Here is a 16,148-nt window from a genome sequence, read left to right on the forward strand (position 1 = left end):
AACCTATGAAGGGGCTCTCATACACCTGTAGACATTGGCATTCAGCTAAAGTGAGCCCCATGCATGCACATATATGCGAAGCCCCCCCCCCTTTCAGACTGGCGAGAATCATGCATGAAACTTCGGACTGACACATCCTTGTCCATGAGCACCTCTTCACACATTCATAAAGATGACTAAAGAGGGCTGGTCTCTGTTATTGTCCAAAGGTTGCACATTCACCCATCAGTTACTGAGTGAAATACACATTGAAGTTTGCATTTAAAATGGTGGTTAGCTGACTAAATATGACACCAAAAATCTTGTCATTGTTGAGTGCTGTGCTGAAACCTGCACTCCGTTTTTTTCTTCCCATGTGGGGGAAAAAAAAGACATATGGGTGGTTGTGATTGCTGCCTCATTTGCAGGAACCTATAGAATTTCTGTACAATTTTGGTGGGTACTAGGCTGGCTTTAAAGGGACGCGGGTGGCACTGTGGGTTAAACCACAGAGCCTAGGACTTGCCAATCAGAAGGTCGGCGGTTCGAATTCCCACGACGGGGTGAGCTCCCGTTCCTCGGTCCCAGCTCCTGCCAACCTAGCAGTTCGAAAGTACGTCAAAGTGCAAGTAGATAAATAGGTAACTTCCGGCGGGAAGGTAAACGGCATTTCCGTGTGCTGCTCTGGTTCACCAGAAGCGGCTTAGTCATGCTGGTCACATGATCCGGAAGCTGTACGCCGGCTCCCTCGGCCAGTAAAGCGAGATGAGTGCTGCAACCCCAGAGTCAGTCACGACTGGACCTAATGGTCAGGGGTCACTTTACCTTTACCTTTAGGCTGGCTTTACCTTATTGTTGTGAGATGGTGGGGGATAATGTGCGTATTGTTCTTTCCATTAAAGATTTCTCTTGAGTTCTGCACCCTTTCCAGCTGCCTGTGAATCCTGATCTGAAAAAGCTCCATGACATCTCCCTTTAATCAAAGCATTTTTGTTCAATTCTAAGAAAATTCTTTTATTTTGAAGAGATGCAATCCAATAGATACTTTTTTGAGATCCAAAATACCTGAATGCAGCCAATATTCTCACTCTCAAGAAGCTGGTGAGTAGGAATCCTTGAAGAAAGCAAGGTACGTTTTATTGTGTTGTATCTTCAACATGTTCTATTGGTGATCAGAATGATATGGTCCATCTTGAAGCTTCAGTGTCCAAGATGAGGCAGGATGCTTAGTCACAGTTGACATAAGACATTACACAAGGTAAATTATTCCATTCTTCCAATCCAATCCAGAAGGAACATTGGTTCGCTTTATGTGGAATTCCCTCACTCAGGGAGCCAGCCAGGCCCAATCTCTTTGCTCTTATGTCAGCAAAAAGGCTGGGTTAATTGAGGGCCTTCAGAGTACTGAAGCTGTTGTGGCTGTAGCAGCTTTAGAAGCTGCCTTTTGCTGCTTTTAATTGTTTTATTTGTTGTTTTATGGTGGATTTAGAATGATTGGTCTATAGAATCCCATCTTGTAAGCTGCCTGGAGGATCCTGCAAAATAAGTGAATAAATGCATGAAATGGAGCTCTGCACCACTAGAAGAGATTAGAAGCCATTAGAGGAGAAAAAAATCCTATCTCACACAGTGTACAGTTGTGGAACAGGTCCCACCCCAGTCTTTGGGCACATGACACTCCACATGCACAATACAATGCATGCAATATGTGTGTGTGTGTCTGTGTGTGTGTGTGTGTTTATTACCTCTAATTACTTGTGTGTGCTACATTTACTAATCATGGACCACATCTTCATAGATATCAGGCTCTTGAATATCTCACCACCACATGTCCTGCTTCTTTCCCAGGCAAGTGGTCCCCAGTGTATGGTCTGAAAGTCCATGAGGCTGAAGTTAAGTAGGTCTGAGACTAGGCAGTGTCTAGATGGATGCCTGCCAGGAAATAACACCTTGAGTAAAAAAAAGGCCGGACATAAAACCATCGAACTGGAGAGTTGGAAGGGACCCTGAGCAAAGCCGGATTTAGGTTTGATGAAGCCCTAAGCTACTGAAGGTTTATTTACTGGATAAATAGGAACCACTGTGGTGGGAAGGTAAACAGCGTTTCCGTGCGCTCTGGTTTCCATCCCGGTGTTCTGTTGCACCAGAAGCGGTTTAGTCCTTCTGGCCACATGACCCGGAAAGCTGTCCGTGGACAAACGCCGGCTCCCTCAGCCTGAAAGCGAGATGAGCACCACAACCCCATAGTCGCCTTTGACTGGACTTAACTGTCCAGGGGTCCTTTACCTTTTTTACCCTTTTTTATGACTGAGCTGAGCAGGCCTAGGATCCAGCCTAAGTCTTCCCTCCATGTTCCTGCCCTCAGAAAGCCCCTTGCTATACGATTGCTCTCTGTATTTCTGATGTTCCAATACAGGGCTTTAAAGAAACAAAACTGTCCCTTCCTGTGTCTATTTTTCTCAGAATTTCCTTCCCTGAAAATTGTTTGCAGAAGTTGACATCACATATAATTTTGTTGGGTTGCTATAGCAATCGCGATGGGACCCAAAAGCATAAAGGATGCAGAATTAATCTGCTCATGTAGTTGAGCTTCATAGAGTGTGCCCCCTATGGAGAGAGCATAGTAATTATGCCTTGTTCACTAGGTTTTCCATTGCACCTTTCAAATTACAGGTGTCAACACTGATTCCTGCCCCCCCCTCGGGTTGAAAATCTGGAAGAAATAACAATCGCCTTCATCCTTATGAGCGAAAGGAAAGTGGGTGTTTTACATTTACGATGCAACATAGACATCTCTTCTCTAATCGTCACAATCCCCGCTCCCTTTTTTTTTCTTGTTGCCTTTTGCATCTACCCTACCTTTACCTTACCTCCAATTCAAACTTGATTCCCCCTCCCATTTAATCCTCATAACAATCACATGAGATAAATTAGGCTGGGAAACAGTGACTGGCTCAAGGTCTTCAAATCCAGACACCCCAAACTGAGCCCCCACCTCAGTATCACAAATCAACGCCATACAACTGTTAACAGTCATGGCTTTCCCCAAAGAATCCTGGGAACTGTAGTTTGTTATGGGTGCCGAGAGCTGTTATGATATTCCTATTTCCCCCACAGAGCTACAATTCCCAGAGTTCCTTGGGGAGAGACATTGACTGTTAAACCACTCTAAGAACTGTAGCTTTGTGAGGAAAATTGGAGTCTCCTAACAATTCTCAACACCCTTAAGAAACAACCAATCTCAGAATTCTTCAGGAGAAGTCTTGACTCTTCAAAGTGGTATGGTGCGGGTCTGGCCTTAGTCGGGCATTCAAAAAACGGTAGTTTGTAGTTTGTAGACCACAGTCAAAAGAAATGTGCATAATATTTCAGAGCAGGAGAAAAGTAGGGAGCCCAACACGTTCTATTTTTAAGTCCTATTTTCCTCTGCCGTTCTAAAAAAGGTCTCTCTTAGCTTTAAGCAATGTTCCTTCTCAAGCAATAATGAGTATTGACTGTGAATATGCTCTAGAAGCACGGCCTGTTGCTTGCCCACAGCACCTGGCAATGGGAGGCACACTGCTAAAGGCCTCCTGAAAGGAAATGAAGAGGGCTTCATCCCCTCCTTTGCTAGTGCCAACACTTGAAAAGGCCCTGTTGCACCATTCATTCACCAGTCCCTGCTTTGACCTATCACCATCACCCCTTCATATTTTGCCCTGTTGCCTGGCATGGCTGGCCTTGTATACTTCAGGAGTCCTCCAGCTCTCGTGGCTTGTAGCTGTGAATCTGTCTTATCGTTTTCTCAAAGCCATCTAAGCTAGCAGCCACCATCTGTCTTGAGGTAATGATTTCTCGAGTTAATTATAGCCCTCCTCAGGCATTGTCTTTAGGAGCAAAGGAAACGGGGAGGGATCAGTGGGGACAAGCGTGCTAGTTCTGCCCCAGGCAAAGCAGAGAGAGCCTTGTGTACTCATGATGGCACATTTTAGCACCTGGGGAAATCAGGGTTTAAAAACATGTGGGAAGCCTCCACCAGTTGGAGAGCCATGGGAATAGTGATGTTGGCTGGTGCGCACATCCCCAAAGCCCACCTCGCATGGTTGCTTGGCTAGTAAGAATTGCATCTGAACTTACATGCTTTACATTGTCAGCTCAGCACCATTGTTTAAGCACCTAACCAAAGAACGGCTGGTTCACGCATCCATGTACATCAGGCATTTTAAAAAGTATTTACAGTGGTGCCCCGCAAGACGAATGCCTCGCAAGACGGAAAACCCGCTAGACGAAAGCGTTTTCCATTTCTGAGTTGCTTCGCAAGACGATTTTCCCTAAGGGCTTTCTGAGTTGCTTCGCAAGACGAAACGTCTTGCTAGTCTTGCGTTTTTTCTCTCGCCCCCCCCACCTTTTCTAAGCCGCTAATAGCCTTTTAGCAGCTTAGCCGCTAATCCTTTAATAGCCGCTAAGCCGCTAATAGCGCTAATCCGCTTAGCCGCTAATAGGGTTGCTTCGCAAGACGAAAAAACCGCTAGACGTCTTGTGAGGCACCACTGTAATTTGTGCAGTATCTGCTTAGAATTCAAGCAGGGATTTCAAATAATGCAAAATCTAGATGAAATTCGCCAGGTTACTGTTCAGCAGAAACATCAGAGGAATTTTGAAGAAAGCCAAAAAGAGTTTAGATAACTGGAAATATATATAAAAAAAAAATTTGGGGGTGTGTGCTTTACACCTATGGTTTGAATCAAGGTACAAATGAAGGCACATTTGTTACTTCAGTTCTGTGACATTTCCCCAAATTGATGTTGGGATTGTTATTTTGTTGTTGTTTAGTCGTTTAGTCGTATCCAACTCTTCGTGACCCCATAGACCAGAGCACGCCAGGCACTCCTGTCTTCCACTGCCTCCCGCAGTTTGGTCAGACTCATGTTGGTAGCTTCGAGAACACTGTCCAACCATCTTGTCCCCTTCTCCTTGTGCCCCCCATCTTTCCCAACTTCAGGGTCTTTTCCAGGGAGTCTTCTCTTCTCATGAGGTGGCCAAAGTATTGGAGCCTCAGCTTCACGATCTGTCCTTCCAGTGAACACTCAGGGCTGATTTCCTTCAGAATGGATAGGTCTGATCTTCTTGCAGTCCATGGGACTCTCAAGAGTCTCCTCCAGCACCATAATTCAAAAGCCTCAATTCTTCGGCGATCAGCCTTCTTTATGGTTCAGCTTTCACTTCCATACATCACTACTTGGAAAACCATAGCTTTAACTATATGGACCTTTGTCAGGAAGGTGATGTCTCTGCTTTTTAAGATGCTGTCTAGGTTTGTCATTGGTTTTCTCTCAAGAAGCAGGCATCTTTTAATTTCATGACTGCTGTCACCATCTACAGTGATCATGGAGCCCAAGAAAGTAAAATCTCTCACTGCTTCTTCCATTTCTTCCCCTTCTATTTGCCAGGAGGTGATGGGGCCAGTGGCCATGATCGTAGTTCTTTTGATGTTGAGCTTCAGACCATATTTTGTGCTCTCCTCTTTCACCCTCATTAAAAGGTTCTTTAATTCCTCCTCACTTTCTGCCATCAAGGTTGTGTCATCTGCATATCTGAGGTTGTTGATATTTCTTCCGGCAATCTTCCGGCTTTTTTATTTGTTATTTTACCTTGGGATTATTCTTTTTTCTTTCTTTCAAAGGTACACATTTCCATCCTTCATTCCCCAGGACTCAAGATTTCCAAAGAGAGATCCCATACAGGAATTGACTAAACCCAGACTTTATTTGCTTTTGCAAAGCTGATAAATACATTATGTGTCAATTTCTCCCTTAATTTATTGATATCGAGATTAAATTTTTAAAGTGCCTTCTTACACTGCACTGATAAGGAGTATATGTTATTGTTGTTTTCACTATTTTTTGTATGTATTGGTATGCCAGAATGAGGGAAGCAAGGAGACAGAATCAAGGCAAGAGTGATTTTTGTCTGCTTTAGTTTTACTTTTTTGAGAGAAAGGACTATAGACTCACAATAGTTTGTTCAGGGTGGGGGTGGGGGGGTCCTGTGAACGACGGCCAAAGCATTTGCTCAGAGGCAGAAGTGCATCATTATTTAGTGGTGAGGTGCTTTGCATATGCTCAAAAGTACTTTTATTGTGTATTTATGTACTGAGAAGATTTATATCCAGCCTCCTGGCTACAAGAATTTAGAAGAAACCATGAAGGTTTGTGTAAAAGAATAAAAGTGGAGGATAGGTTTGTATGGGGATGACAGAACCTGCATTCCTAGAATTTCTGGAATGAGAATGAGAAGAGAAATGAGGAGTGGATTTTGTGTGAAGAGAAAACTATGTGTGCTCTTGGTTGTAGTTAGCTGGTAATGGAGGTGAGATCAGGCTTCATTCCAAGGTGCTGGAGCTCTTCGGTCTTTCTAGCAGGTAGTCCAGCGCTCAGTATGCTTGTTTCTTAATTCAAAGTACAGTGGTACCTTGGTTCTCAAACGCCTTGGTTCTCAAACGCCTTGGTATGCTTGTTTCTTAATTCAAAGTACAGTGGTACCTTGGTTCTCAAATGCCTTGGTTCTCAAACGCCTTGGTATGCTTGTTTCTTAATTCAAAGTACAGTGGCACCTTGGTTCCCAAATGCTGAAAACCCAGAAGTAAGTGTTCCAAACGCTTTTAGGTTTCAAACATTTTTCAGAAGCCGAATGTCCGATGCAGTTGTCAACTATTTTTTCCGGGGCGCCTGCACCAATCAGAATCTGTGCCTTGGTTTTTGAACATTTCGGAAGTCAAACCGACTTCCAGAATGGATTAAGTCTGGCGCTTTTGTTTTTGCTATTTATTTTGCGTTTTTCTTTCTGAGGCTTTTTCAGTTTGTTTGTTTTTGTGACTGTGTGGAACCCAGTTGATTGATTGTGTGACTGCGGAAATGGATAAAAGCAATCCAAACAATGACTATCATCAGTGCAGGTAAGAATTTTTTAAAGTTTTAATTTTTATCATCTACAATACTGCTTTATTTATTTTATAGTATAGTACATTGATTATTGCTTTCATCAATGGTCTTGTTAGATAGTCAAATTAATGCTAAATTGCTGTTTTAGGGCTTGTTTTGAAAAATCTGGAATGGATTAATTCATTTTGCATTACTTTTTTTGGAAAGCACGCCTTGGTTTTGGAACACTTTGCTTTTGGAGCGGACTCCCGGAACGGATTAAGTTTGAGAACCAAGGTACCACTGTATGTGGGGAGGGAAGGGAATGCAATTGCTCTAAGTTGAGGAGAACACACTCTACGTATGCTCTGGGGCTGTCTTATTATTTAACTTTTATTTCCATTTAAAAATTTATTTCCATTTCAGAATTCTCTGCAGTGAATTTACTGACTGGCCTTGGACCAATTACTCATTGGCATGCCTCAGCATTCTTCAGATTTAAAATGGGACAGATTATCATCTTAAAAACGATGCAGTTCATCTATGTTTTTAACAGGTATTGACTTGTTGTGTAGCCTGTGGCTTCCCTTAAAGCTTGAGCCATCTGGGGCCATCTGCTTACATACACTTTTGGGTTTCTGCAGTCTCTTCTTGCGGCACATTTGAGTCTCATTCTTTTCCGTTGTTTCTGCTTGAATTTGGGGCATCCTTCCTAAGCAATTTCAGCGTGACTGTGTTTCTGTCAAACATCTGTGGATGTGTCGAACCGTCGTTTCAAGAACCCAGCAGCAGCTACCTCTAAAGTGACTCAGCCACTTCCATTTGCATTTTACATTTTCTGAGAGGTAACTCAAGCCAGCCAAGACAAGGGAATTAGTTTTGAATTTTTCACCCCTCCTAGACTATGTAACTCATGAAAGGGAACAGAGAGGAAAACACACATATGAACTTTCTTGTGTTTGCTTAGATTAAATTAAACAACAGGGGGGGAAATGAAAATGCTAATGAAATAGGCTGCTGGGCTCTGATAAGTGACTCTGAGAAACTTCAAATGTTTCCATTAGAGTAAATCACTCTATTTTACACCATTGACACATGTTATCTATTCAGCCAGTGCAACACGGTGCCCTTTTGTTCTGTGCCATGTTGTGGCGGCCTGCAAAAACCGCAAGTCATTGTTTCTGCTAAAACAATGAAGCTCACAAGCTAGAAGTGGCATGAATGCCTAATCTCCTGACAACGCAGAAAGACTTGTGTGTATCCTGCACTGCACTGCAGTGTGCATGCAAGGAGTGTGGGGTGTGGGGATTGCAAGCCCAACAGCAAATGAAGCTGTGACCTGCAAGCTACGACTCCTCAGCACCACCACCACCAGCACACACACACACACACACACACACACACACACACAAACCCTAATTGGAGATTAGCAATTAGTGTCTGGAAATGATCGACACAAAACTGGAGGGAAATACAGTGACACGAAAGGACAATGAAATAATATTTTAATTGGGAAGAGCAGGCGGGAAATGCCTATAGAGGATTGTTGCGTGTCTTTCTTTCTTTCTTTCTCTCTCTCTTGTTACATTGCAAGGCCACTGTTTCATATAATGTAAGCACAAGATTGCAAAATTGCAATGCAATGTAGGCAGATGAAAAGGTCTACAGCAGCATGTATTATGTATCTAATATGTGTTTTTATACTGCCCATCAATTATTATCCTTGGGGGGAATTTGCAAAAAAGGATAGCATTTTTAAATATATGTAGAAAAAAGCTGTAGTAAGCCAGAAGCAACAAAAATCATAGAAGCAGCAGAAAATAGGCATTAGAGATGAAAACTGCATCTAAAAGCTTGGGGAAGTCATTGCGTGGTTCTGAAAAGACAGTAAGGGGGTCCTCTCTATGAACATTGTTCTGCAGCAAGGTTTGCCTTCGCTTCGAAGGTCCTTTCTCTTCTAGTCTGCCACCCATCTCACTTCAGATGGAAGGCTGTAGGACCTGCCCCCTGTGCCTCTCCCTACAGTCATTCTCTCCAAAACCCCTTTTCCAGATGGGCTCACTGCTGATATTGGAGCTGTAGGAAGAGAAACTTCAGGGGACATTTTACAGGTGGACAAGCCCCAGGGCTAGGGAAACCAAGCAGGTCTATGTCTAGTCCATGCCAGGACAGGATGCCACATGTATGGCATCTTGGGTTTCACACTGGAAAAAGATTGGATACGCAAGTAAGTGAATAAAATTAAATCACATCTGCACCCCATGAAGCTGAGAGAGGTGGCACCTCCCAAGGGGCATCACCCCCATTGACTCACCCAGCTTCGCTACTGGTTTCCCCGGCCTCTAGGGACAGAGATAGCAGAACTTTGTAGAACTTCCCTCTTGTCTAGTAAGGCAGAGAGGGAACTCTCCCATCAGACCAACTAGCAGGCTAAATGGTCAGGGCTGACCATTGTGTTGTGGATGCAGACATGTGGACAACACCAGGTTCCCGATTCCTGTTCTGTGTGATTGTGACAAAACTGGGTTTGGGTTGTGGCCTTGTGTAGCATCTTTGAACCTATCTGATGACAGGGACAGGGACACTGCTGGTAGCGAGCAGTATGGGTTTTTGATGTTGTTGAGGTGTTTGGCTGCCAGGGGACTACAACACAGAGCTGAGGAATTCAGTACAGCTGCAACACAATGCAGAAACATGATGAGTTTCAATTTGCTCTTCATTGCTGCTTTGGGAAAGATGTTCTTCGTTTCCTTTGATTCTTCATTCTCTTCTCCCAGGGCAGCCAAAGAGCACCACGGTGATTCTCCCACTGAAATGAAGCAGTACTTGTGCATGAGAACTTCCCAGTCTTTTGTCCCTTAAAACATTTATCAGTGTTGGGATAGTTCCATTAAATCTCATCAACTTAAGGCTACAATAAAAACACTTATTTAAGAATGTCATTGATTTCAGAAAAACTTACTTATGAGGTGGTAGGTTCAGTCTTGGAGTCTTAGCGTGATTGAGACTGACTGAGTGAAACTGAGTGTGTAATTAAATTTATTCAGGCAATGAAACAGAGACATGCTGGGATGGGGGGGGAGTTCTTGGGAGTATTATACTGGGTAGGGGTCAGTCAGACAAATCTCTTCCTGCTTATTTAAGGATTTGGGTTGTCTGTAATAATGTGATAATCAGCAATGTTGTATATGTAAAAATATATATGTAAAAAAATGGATGTCAGTACTGGTGGTACTCCATAGCAGTGAGTACAACCCCTCTGCCAAAAAACAAACCCTATAAATTATTATTTATTATTTATTAAATTTCTATATCAGAGGGCAGTTTACACTATAAAAACACAAAAGTACACAACATTTTATTAGCTATGCTGTTACCTATTTTACTTATTGGTTGGTTTTGTGTGGTTTTTTTACAAAAAGTCTCAAAGCAACTCACATGGTAGAAATTATAATACAATTCTACCTTAAAAGCAGTAAGAGCAAACCAAAGCAATCACCACTAATAAGAAAATATTTCCTCCTGTCTCTTTCCCCCCACCTAAGCCACAATATAATTGTGGTTTCGAATAATCTCATGCTCTGAAAGAACTGACTATCTTCACTTTGCGTTCCAGCTTCCTTTTTACAAGTCCCCTCTTTTTTGTTGTTAGTTTTAGAAGTTTCCCTTTTAAAATTAATCATGACTGTGTTCAACTTTCTTGGCAATTTCCCACTTACATATAGACTAAATTTGATTTTACTGTTGTAACTGTGTCAAATCTGTTCCAACAACATTTGTGCCTCAAACCAGGTTCTGGGTACCATTTCGGATGAAGAACAAAATCACCTCCATCTGGTTCATTCCATGACCAACTGTTCTACACCACAGTCGTTTAGGGTATCTGGAAATTGCCCATTACCAACATCACCCATTACCGATGTCATTGGGGAGTATTATTGGGCTGGTGAGCTGGATCTTTATCTTCTCCAACCCACTGGCCAACTTTGACATGCAGCTGGGGCCAGTCACATGTCAACCACTGACATCATGAGGAAATCATGTGACTAATTGGTGGGTAGTATCACCCATGTGCCAAAGTTAAACTAAGTGGGGAAGGGGTCTGCTTCACTGGTTCATTCCCTGAAAGCAATGCACCAGGATTGATCCATGCCCACCCCCACCTATCAGCTAATATCATACAGTCAAGTCAGCTGATTGACAGGTGGGCACAATTTTGGGCGGAAGGGCCTTCTTGGGCTAAGACAGGTGCAGGACCTCAACCCCTGCATTACCACAATACTCTCTCTCCTTGGATAGTTCCCTGATTTCATTCTTCATTTCAACACTATCGCCTAGCTCAGGTTCAAGGGGGCAATAATACATAATGCTCTCTGTCGTAAACTACTTTTAAGGCCTGATATTCCCACCCAGAGCAGTTCTGTGACATTCTGCTAAGAATTCCAGTTTGACTATTCCCTGAGAGATGGTCCTGTCCTTCCTGTATAGTTTGAACCCAGAGATAACTGTATCCCACTTGTTTTCCCTATTCCATCTGGTTTCTGTTTTATACACACACACACACACACACACACACACAGACAGAGTGGTACCTCAGGTTAGATGCTTCAGGTTACAGATGCTTCAGGTTACAGACTCCACTAACCCAGATATAGTATCTCGGGTTAAGAACTTTGCTTAAGGATGAGAACAGAAATCGTGCAGTGGCAGCGGGAGGCCCTATTAGCTGAAGCAGTACCTCAGGTTAAGAACAGACCTCCAGAATGAATTAAGTTCTTAACCAGAGGTACCACCGTACACACACCCCATGTAAAAATGTTCATTTTATATTTGACCCCCATGCCCACCATTTTTAAGAGGTATTCTCCCCCCCCAGCAAATGTCCAGTGCTCCATTTTGAAAAGTCAGTTTTTCTATAGTGATTTAACAATCGTTCCCCCTTTGCAGGGGGTTGTAGCTCTGGGCCACGTATAGGACTCTCCCTACAACTCTCGGCACCCATAACTAACTATGCCTTCCAGAACCCTCTGGGGAAGTAATGACTGTTTAAAGTGATATCATAGTGCTTTAAATGTGTAGTGTGGATATGGCCAACACACCAAATCAGGGAACACACAGGTAACGTGTGTATGATTTGATGACGATTTCATTTCCAGGAGCAAGGCTCCAAATATCAAATGAAACCTCAACGCCAAATTTTAAGTCTGGAGAAGAAAAATGAAAGAAAGTGGCCTGGCTGAAAATGAATACAAAAAGCAGATAATTTCAAGCAAACAAAATATTTGGTGTTAGGAAAAGACAGGTGTTAGCTTTTCACCTTCTGGCAAGTGATTTGTTTCTGCTTCTCTTGGCCTACCTCCTGTTATTTTACCTTGTTCTTATTTGATCAACCGAACTTTGTTTCATATTCTGCTTATATATTTTAATATAGGGCTTTGGGGGCCTTCAGGCTGATAAGTGGAAAAAAGTAAATATTTTGCTTTCCTTGTTTTAATTAACCTTTGCATGAGAAGAACAACAAATATGATTAAGATATTAACTCACAAAAGTCAAAAGAAAATCGGATGGAATTAATGGGACTATATCATTGTGTTCTCCATGAAGACCCAACACAGTGCTGCTTGTACAACAAGGGCAAACAGTTGGGAAATATTGGCAGCGGCTTCTCCCACAGAAGTCTAGACTTAACTAGAAGGCAATATTTCATTTTTAAAAAATGAAATAAGTACTGACAATGGCTGTGGTTGAGCAGATGATGTGGTGGTGACTGTTAGCGGTCTGTAGTTGAACAGGGCAACTTTTAATAATTATACAGTTGAAGATTTCTAACTTTCCAAATGGAGACCTGTGAAATATCGTTAAATGGAGGGCAGGGTGACTTTCAAAGCTAGTCTTTAGACAAGCTGTGAGGGCACTCTGCTGTTGGAGATGTGAGAATGAGGTGTCAAAGTTAAATACTAAACACAAAGATTTGCAGGGGAATCAGAAAATACAACGAAGAAAAAAAGTCCTGTGAGGAATTGCTCAACAGAGGGGCTGTTTCTGAGGTTTGCCATCTTCTGCATCAACTGGTTCCTGACTCCATTTGTAGGTCATTTTTGCCACTTCCACTCAAGGAAAGAGTTGACATTCTGGACTATTGAATCAATTGCCTTTCTGAATCCAAAAGAGCTGCTGTCTTTGGCAACCAAAACCTTTGGCAGAACAGGGATGTGATGTTGTCATACTTTTTTTGGGGGGGGGGCTAAAATTAAGGTGTATAGCTGACTTACTGCTATTATGTGAATATGTTTAACATTTTCATGTTAAGTATGGGAAATATATAAATGGCACTGAGGCAGCAGCAAATGAGGAAAGGCAGTTGGAATATCTGAGAATTGTGAGGAAGGCCTCTTTGTTCCACCCAGTCCACCCAGTATGGCGACAGCAGCAGCCGCCCCCCAGTGGGGATGTCCTGGACTATGTGAGACAAAGCACTGTGTCTGAGTGGGGTTTCCTTGTTTTGGTGCTATCCCTGGGGAAGCTTGCATTTTACTGCTCAATCGGAGCAAGCAGCAAATGAGTTTTTCATGGATTACCATTTTGCTCCAATTCGGCGGTATAAGACGGGTTTCCCTGGGGAAAATGCCAGGACAAAAACAAAAAACAAAAAGCCCAAACCATTTGCTTGGACGTGGGGCTTTAAAGCACAGACCTGTGCCTGAGGGATCTGGATAAGCCCTGGCAAAACCTGCTTCAAGAGCCAGGCCATTCAGTTGCAGGACGGCATAGAGAGCCAGTGTGGTGTAGTGGTTAAGAGCGGTAGTCTCGTAATCTGGGGAACTGGGTTTGCGTTTCCGCTCCTCCACATGCAGCTGCTGGCTGACCTTGGGCCAGTCACACTTCTCTGAAGTCTCTCAGCCTCACTCACCTCACAGTGTTTGTTGTGGGGGAGGAAGGGAAAGGAGATTGTTCGCCGCTTTGAGACTCCTGAAGGGGAGTGAAAGGTGGGATATCAAATCCCAACTCTTCTCTTCTTCTTCACTTGTTCGAACATCAGAGAACAAGGGGAGGGGGGCTTATATACAGCTCTGCCCACCTCTTGTGACTGTTGTATCACAAATTTATTGTGTTTTAAATATATTGTGAGCCACCCTGAGAACATTGATTAGTAGGCAGGGTAGAAATAATCTTGAATATTTTACTGGTAAAATTAGCTAAAATGTATAGGAAAAAAGAAAGAAAATGTTGGAAATGTAAAAAGGCAGATGGGGACTATTTCCATATGTGGTGGACCTGCGATAAGGTAAAAAAAATTTTGGGAATCAATTTATAATGAACTCAAAAAAATATTTAGATATACTTTCCCCAAAAGACCGGAAGCGTGTCTATTAGGCTTAATAGGAACAGAAATTAAAATAGAAGATCAAAATTTGTTCATGTATGCTACAGCTGCCGCAAGGACCCTTCTGGCCCAAAGATGGAAAGTACAAGATATACCAACTATTCAGGAGTGGCAGGCGAAGTTGACAGAATATGCAGAACTTGCCAAACTGTCAGGGAGGATCCGGGACCAGGGAGATCAAAGATACCAAAATAAGTGGAGTAAATTTATTGAATATTTAAAGAAGAATTGTAAAGAGGTCAAGACACTAGCAGGATTGACATAATACCTCCAATGTAGAATAGTACTAATATGAGAATGATGTGCGTGATGGAAAGAGGATAAATATACCAGTTGTGGGGAGGGAGGGGGGTCGCGACTCGGCAGAGTCAAAGGGAATGTATGGTGATATTACAATTTGTTGGAAAAGAATATGTAAGTAACTATGCAACTTTTAGAGGACATCTGAAGGCAGCCCTGTATAGGGAAGTTTTTAATGTTTGATCTTTTATTATGTTTCTATATATGCTGGAAGCTGCCCAGAGTACCTGGGGCAATCCAGTCAGATGGGTGAGGTACAAATAATAAAATTAGTAGTACTAGTAGTAGTAATAGTATTTCGTTTTGAGGATTAAAAATTGGCTTTAAATAGTATTGCTTTGCCTAGTTTGATTTCTTTGTTAAATTTCCTTCCTTTTCACTTTATAAGAAAATAGATCTACAGTTAAAAGCAGCAATGCAAGGAGTACTTGATCAAGCACTCCAACTTTCCCAACAGACATCTGTCAATCCTGTTACCCTCTAAGCTACCAACCAAAAATATTTCTACACAATGTTTCATGACTGGCTGGTTCTCTTTTATGAGCATTTTTTTCCTGCTAAAAGACACAGTAAAGAGAATAAAGTCTCTGATTCTTTGGTGCCCTTGTTTTTTCAGTATCTCAGCAAGCACAATGTTCTATAATTGCTGGAACCACCTGTTACAGGTAAAGTTCCTGCGTATTACCCCATTGCCTTGCCATTTACAGTTTTACAGGTATCAGCATACTTTTAGGTAGTTAACTCCGCTGCAAGTGTAGGAAGAATCTGCCCACGACCCAATAATTAAATGCAGCCAACTTTATTTGACTTTGCTAATGTTACCATGCCTATTTTTTCCAATAGTCACATTATACTGTTTTAAAAAAAACTGTACAGAAAATGCAATCTCTTCATGAACTGCTGATATACTTCACTAACACAAGATTACATTTGCTGCAGCTACAGCCCTGGCATTAATAAGAAAAATATACTTGTGTCTAGAGAGGGAGGTAGGGGTGGGTGGGAACCAACATTTTAAAGTCACTCAATGTCATTTGCATACAGAATTGGGATCTTCTGAATTTTAAACATGTTTAAGTTAAGAGAATGATATTAATTTGACTTATTCAATGTGGAAAATAATAGAAAGCATTTACCATGAATGTGACACATATCCAGGTTTCTGGGAAGAATTGTTGTGAAAACTATGACCATTAAAGGCAAGACTCCATGCATTAACATCCACACCACCAAATAATGTAAATAGTGCATGATTAAAGGGGCAGATAAAACAGTAGGAACTCATCCTGACCATTAAAAATTGAGGCTTCATTCTTCTCTCAAAAAAAAGTTTTTGTTTTGCTTCTTAAATCACCACACCCAAATTCTGTTTCCAAAAGTATTGACATCACAAAGCTATGCAGTTTTAAAATATATTTTTTTGATCCAGATCACACATACTAGATATGTGACTATGTATGTGTTTGTGTGTGTTGAGGAACCTGGAAATGGTACGAAATTGAGATTTCTTTATTTCAGTCAGTTGTATTTACTAATATAAGCATCTGTTAGTTCTTGGCTTCCGTCAACAGATACTCATTCTGGAA

Source organism: Podarcis raffonei, chromosome 4, assembly GCF_027172205.1.
Source record: "Podarcis raffonei isolate rPodRaf1 chromosome 4, rPodRaf1.pri, whole genome shotgun sequence".
NCBI classification, from domain to species: Eukaryota; Metazoa; Chordata; class Lepidosauria; order Squamata; family Lacertidae; genus Podarcis; species Podarcis raffonei.